This window comes from Etheostoma spectabile, chromosome 20 (genome assembly GCF_008692095.1).
Source record: "Etheostoma spectabile isolate EspeVRDwgs_2016 chromosome 20, UIUC_Espe_1.0, whole genome shotgun sequence".
Classification (NCBI taxonomy): domain Eukaryota; kingdom Metazoa; phylum Chordata; class Actinopteri; order Perciformes; family Percidae; genus Etheostoma; species Etheostoma spectabile.
The window spans coordinates 23,012,033-23,018,017 of NC_045752.1; the positions used below are offsets into that span (position 1 = coordinate 23,012,033).

The window sequence follows — 5,985 nt, forward strand, 5'->3', positions numbered from 1 at the left end:
GTAACCCACGAACACCCTGGTGGACACCGGTGGTCAGGGAAGCCGTCCGACTGAAGAAAGAGTCCTTCCGGGATATGTTCTCCCAGAGGACTCCGGACGCAGTTGCAAGGTACCGACGGGCCCGAAGGGCTGCAGCCTCTGCCGTGGCAGAGGCAAAGCAGCGGGTGTGGGAGAAGTTCGGAGAAGACATGGAGAAGGACTTTCGGTCGGCACCAAGGTGCTATCTGGAAAAACCTTTGCCACCTCGAGGGGGAAGCGGGACTCATCCAAGCTGATACAGTAAGGATGGGACCGTTTTTGACCTCAACTGGGGAGGTAATAGGCGGTGGAAGGACACTTTGAGGAACTCCAAATCCAGCTGACACGTCCTCTGTGTTGGAGGCAAGCTGGAGGATGATGGGGGATTATCTTCAATTTCCCTGGTGAGTGTCGCTGGAGGAGTCAAACACTCCACGCGGCAAAGCCCCGGGATTGATGAGATCCGTCCAAAAACGCTGAAGGCTCTGGGTGTGGAGGGCTGTCTTGGTTGACACGCCTCTTCACCATTGAGTGGAAGTCTGGGACAGTGCCGAAGGAGTGGCAGACTGGGTGGTGGTTCCCCTCTTCAAAAGGGGACCTGAGGTGTGTGCCATTACAGGGTATCACACTTCTCAGCCTCCCTGGTAAAGTTCTCCCAAGGTGCTGGAAAGGAGGTTCGGCCGATAGTCAAACCTCTGATTGAAGAGGAACAATGCGGATTCCGTCCTGGTCGTGACAAAGGACCAGATCTTTACTCTCGCAAGGATCCTAGGGAGCCTGGAGATGCCCAACCAGTCTACATGTGTTTTGTGGATCTGGAGAAGGCGTATGACCGGGTCCCCCGGGAGAAACTGTGGAGGTGCTGCGGAGTATGGAGTGAGGGGCGCCCTTCTTAGGGCCATCCAATCTCTGTATTACCAAAGCGAGAGCTGTGTCCGGGTTCTCGGCAGTAAGTCGGACTCGTTCTCAGGTGAGGGTTGGCCTCCGCCAGGCTGCGCTTTGTCACCAATCCTGTTTAAATATTTATGGACAGGATATCGAGGCGTACCGGCGGGGAGGGGTTGCAGTTCGGTGGGCTTAGGATCTCATCGCAGCTTTTTTGCCAGATGTGTGGTCCTGATGGCGTCATCGGTCTGTGACCTTCAGCACCTTCTGGATCGTTTCGCAGCCGATGTGAAGCGGCTGGGATGAGATCAGCACCTCAATCGAGCTGGTTCCAGAGACATGAGTACTTTCTTCGGGTAGGGAGTGAGTCCTTACCCCAAGTGAAGAGTTTAAGTACCTTGCGGTCTTGTTCGCGAGTGAGGGACTATGGAGCGTGATATGGTCGAAGAATCGGAGCAGCTGGTGCGGTATTACATTCTGTTTTATCGCACCGTTGTGACGAAAAGAGAGCTGAGCCAGAGGCAAAGCTCTCGATCTACCGGGCAATTTTCGTTCCTACCCTCACCTATGGTCATGAAGGCTGGGTCATGACCGAAGAACGAGATCCAGGGTACAAGCGGCGAAATGGGTTTCCTCAAGGGTGGGCTGGGCGTCTCCCTTAGAGATGGGTGAGAAGCTCGTCATCCGAGAGGAGCTCGGAGTTAGAGCCGCTGCTCCTTCGCGTCGAAGGAGCCAGTTGAGTGGTTCGGGCATCTGGTAAAGATGCCTCCCGCCCTCCCTAGGGAGGTGTTCCAGGCACGTCCAGCTGGGAGGAGGCCCCGGGAAACCTAGGACTAGTGGAGAGATTATATCTCCAACCTCCTGGGAACGCCTCGGGATCCCCCAGTCGAGCTGGTTGATGTGGCTCGGGAAAGGGAAGTTTGGGGCCCCCACTGGATGCTGCGCCGCCGCGACCCGACACCAGATAAGCGGTCGAAGATGGATGGATGGACAATAAATAATGTGCTTGGTTTTATTTTAGTTTTTTTCATCAATACATTTCAAAATATTTCTTAATGCAGAAACCAATTGAAAAAAAAAAAATTTTCAAATTGAGAAAACCCAGATGTGTTGTGTTTATCAACCCATTTTTAGGAATTTTTAACCCCAAAACTAATTTTTTTACCTATACATGGTAGAATATACAACCCCAACATGGTGGGTAAAAGCCTAACCCGCCTTTGCTGGGTTAAAGCAACCCATGTTTGACCCAGCACTAGGTTACCAAAATAACCCAAGTTTGGTTAGTTTTAACCCAGCAGTTCTAAGAATGTATGAGTCACCATTATATACACATTATATCAGCCATAAGCTTTCAAAGTTGAGATGGTTAGTTTCACCATTAAAACCAAGTGGTAGGTTTGATTAAAGCAGTTGGGCAGGGAATAAAATCCAGCAAGAGTAATTTTCAGGACTCTTTGGTCAAGTCCTCTGGGAAGCCAGCCAACATGAAACACAGAGATACTCGATCTTACTGATGCTGCATGTTTGCTGGCTTCCCAGAGGCACTGAGCCCCCATGCCACATCAAGGCAAGGTACGTGAGTTTTTTTTTTTGTCTTTTAATATGTAGTATGGGTGTGGCGCAGTGAAGTGCTGTCAGTGTAACGTGTTCTGTGATCAAGCTCACACTAGTACCCTGACACTTTGTACAAAGTGTCAGGGTACTTATTGGTTTTCCTAATTATCACTTTCCCTTCTGTTCAGTGATCTAAAGCAGCCACATGGCTACAGGCCTCTTTCGGGTCAACTTCGGCCTGGAAATAAGCATTTCAGTTTCAAATTGGCTGGCAGTACCTCACTGATGCCCTCTGGACGTTTGCTTCTCCCTGGTCACTATCCCCACCACAATGGCATCTTTTCTTTGCAGCAAAGAAAGAGCTTGCCCCGTCAAAAGTATTTTGGACTCAGGACAGTGGGCAAGTCTTTCAGGACTGCCACCACTCAGCTCCATGTCCTCCATGTGGTCTATGTACGCATGCTACCATGGCTTTGGTAGTTTGAGGTGCCATTAGTCCACAGGTGGCAGTTACCCCCCAACTGGATGCCTTGACATGGGAGGTACATATGTAAAACTACTAATGTTAGAACAATGTAACACTGTTGAAATCACAGAAACAGTTTAAAAACCATCACATAAAGTTCAGAAGGCCAAACACCACGTTTCCTCATAGAAGTGTGTCCAAACTTTTGACTGTACTGTATTTTGTATCTTTAATCATTAATAAAACTTGTAGTATTCTGATAACTAATTAGATATTTATGAGAAAAAAAAACGGTCCGACATCAAACTGGCCACAAAGAAACGTAATGCGGCCGGAGGAGGCCGGCTGATAATAACGCCAGCTGAGAGCGAGCGGCTGCACTTTGTCGGTCTCCCTCCATTAGTCATTCGCTGCGGGGGGGGGACACCTGATTTACCTGAGTCCGAGCATGCAAATGGTGAGAGAATTGACCAAAGTACAAACACTGATTTGTTGCCTGCCTAAATACAATTGAATCTTTTAAATTGTCTTTTTTAAAGGTCAGTCAAACCAAGCACCAGAGCTCAGGTACCGCAGAGCAGTGTCCCCACAACAGCAGAACAGGAGCGCTTGTCTTCGCCCCGTCCTGGTCCCCACCACGGTCCTAGAGACAGGCAGACATTTGCAAATGGACAGTGTAATAAATCATTCACTTTTGGTATTAACGACACATTGTAAGCGATAAACGAGAACTGACGTGCATTTCAATACATAAATTATTTTCATTAAACATTCCACATTGTATTTTTGAAGTAGCTTTCTTACCCAAAGATAGCACTTACTATTTTTCAATCAGGAGAGACTTTGTTGCAGATATGCAAGATTTATTTAAGTTACTATGCCAAATATGAATTTTACATAGTCTTTGAGATAAGACTCCATCGTATAAAATGTATATTATTTATTAAGGCTTGGAAAACCCAGACCGTGGGTGAGCATACGCGAGTGGAAAGAGGGTTGCCCTCTTGCCTGAAAAACAACTGACAGCAGCAGAGAACAGATTACAAACATGATGTCATACTGTGATTGGCTTGTGACATCTATGATGGTTCAATTTTATTTAAGAGTCCCAAATCAAATGGCACCCCGTTCTCCAGCACAATGTTGTAATGAACCCTGCTGCCATAATTATGTTGCAGGCCTTTTCTGGGGTTTATAGCAGTAATTCTGAAATGTAACTTGCAATATGGGGTTTGCGATGCACACATTCATCAATGATTGGAATGTTGTTGGCCTTGAACCACTGCTGGTCACAATGGAAAACCTGCACACACGAGTTCAGACCAGGCGGTAGATTTTACCCAGCCTACGCTCACGTTCAAATTGATAAATGCTTTGCTTAGGAATTGGCGTACGCCTGTCCACACCTTTTTTAGTGTCATGGCATGTTTCATAAATGAAAAACGTCTTTTAAAGAGGGTCAGAGCTGGGTACAGCAGGCATCTCTTGCCCCCCACTTCCAATAACATTTGAAACACCTGTATAAACTGAACACCAAGAACAATATTAACTATGCAAATATTATAACTAATTAAAATAAATAATAGCCAAAGCTATTACCCCTGCTTCTTTGTAACAAAACTGTTAAAAAACAAATAGAACTAAACTCCATTGTAGAGATGATTCAAGCATGTTGAAAATCCTTCATCAAATCTGCACTCCTGTCCGTGGACTGCTTTAGGCTTGTACCGATTGATGGCATTGTCGGACACTTGCAGCCCCCGTCCTGAAACCGCTGTCGGGACTGACACAAGTCCACAGTGGCCCGCAGCGTGTATTTCCGAGCCCGTCTCAGTGGCTCCACCGGCAGATTGTCAGCTGTGTGTCTGCCGGTGTAGCCTACTCTTAGACGGCCGATTAACTTGCCGTCCTCATCATTAGTTTCATGTGTCACGTAGCTCTCCATAGCAGAAAAAAGGAGCTTAAAACACGACTTGCACTGTGATCTTGTGATCTGGACAGAAGGAATAACTCTGGTAGTTGGTAGGGGTGTGTTGCGTTCTGCCTTCTCACAACACGACACAGGTTTGTGGATCTGAGTGTTGCCTTTTGGTTTTCTTTGAGTAACGTTACAGCCCTACTATCCCCCCCTCAATTGTTTAGCTCCAACTCTAGCTCCTCCTGCACATTTTTTCAGAGGTGGCAAGTAGGAGGTTGAACTGGCTTTGCAAGCTTAATGGTATGTCTCCATACAGTTTCCAGAGCCGGTACACCAGATCTTCGGGAGCAAGAAACTTCTGCCAAACAACAAACTCTCCATTTTGTATGATTGCAATGCAAGACAGGGAAGTCAAGTTTTGAGTTTATCCTCTGCAGATAGTCCTGTGTTATCAGCTCCAAGGCATGTCTGTTGCCTTGTTTTGTCCATGTTCGTGAATAGCACAGTTTGCACCTTCCTGAGATCTGCTTTACTATAGAAATAGTAGTTCCAGAGGAACAATTTAAGTGTAATTGAAACCATCCTCTTGGTCTCAAGTGTTTTGTTGCATATGGCGGGAATGGTGGACCCAAATCAGAGAGGAGGTGGTCTTGTAGCTTTTGTTGATTTATTCCATGAAACATAATACGAAGTACATAGCAAAAACTGAGTCCAGAAAGCAACACGCACAAACTAAATGTAGAACCAACAGAACAGGATCTTAAACTAAAACTCTGATACACAAAGGGATACTCAAAGCGGGAACACACTAAACAGAAACACACAACAATATAATTGATTAGATTAGATTATACTTTGTTTTATTTATCCCACGACGGGGAAATTCTGTCGTTACAAGTAGCAGCATAGCAGCACAGCAAAACAGAAAAACAAAACATAACACACACACAGTAAGCACGAAAAAATACAAGGCAAGAAATACAGGCAAGAAATACAGGCAGAAATAGACATGAAATATGGTAGACTGGAGTAAGTAAAAGCCGTCAAACAAAGGAATTTAAAGTGCGGTTGCCATGATAAGAGAAACAATATTGCGGTGTAAGTGACGTTAAAAATTAAGTTAAGTTGAATGTGTAATTAT

The 5,985-nt window shown here is 46.0% G+C and overlaps 1 long non-coding RNA gene across 1 annotated transcript in view; it reads right to left on the reverse strand.

The window, feature by feature from the left end:
• Nucleotides 1–4,997, reverse strand: part of LOC116670614 (uncharacterized) — a 23,924-nt gene extending 18,927 nt beyond the window's left edge. The window contains exon 1 of the long non-coding RNA XR_004327069.1: nt 4,987–4,997. This is a non-coding gene — a long non-coding RNA (uncharacterized LOC116670614). The remainder of the gene's footprint in view (nt 1–4,986) is intronic.
• Nucleotides 4,998–5,985: the final 988 nt, after the last annotated feature.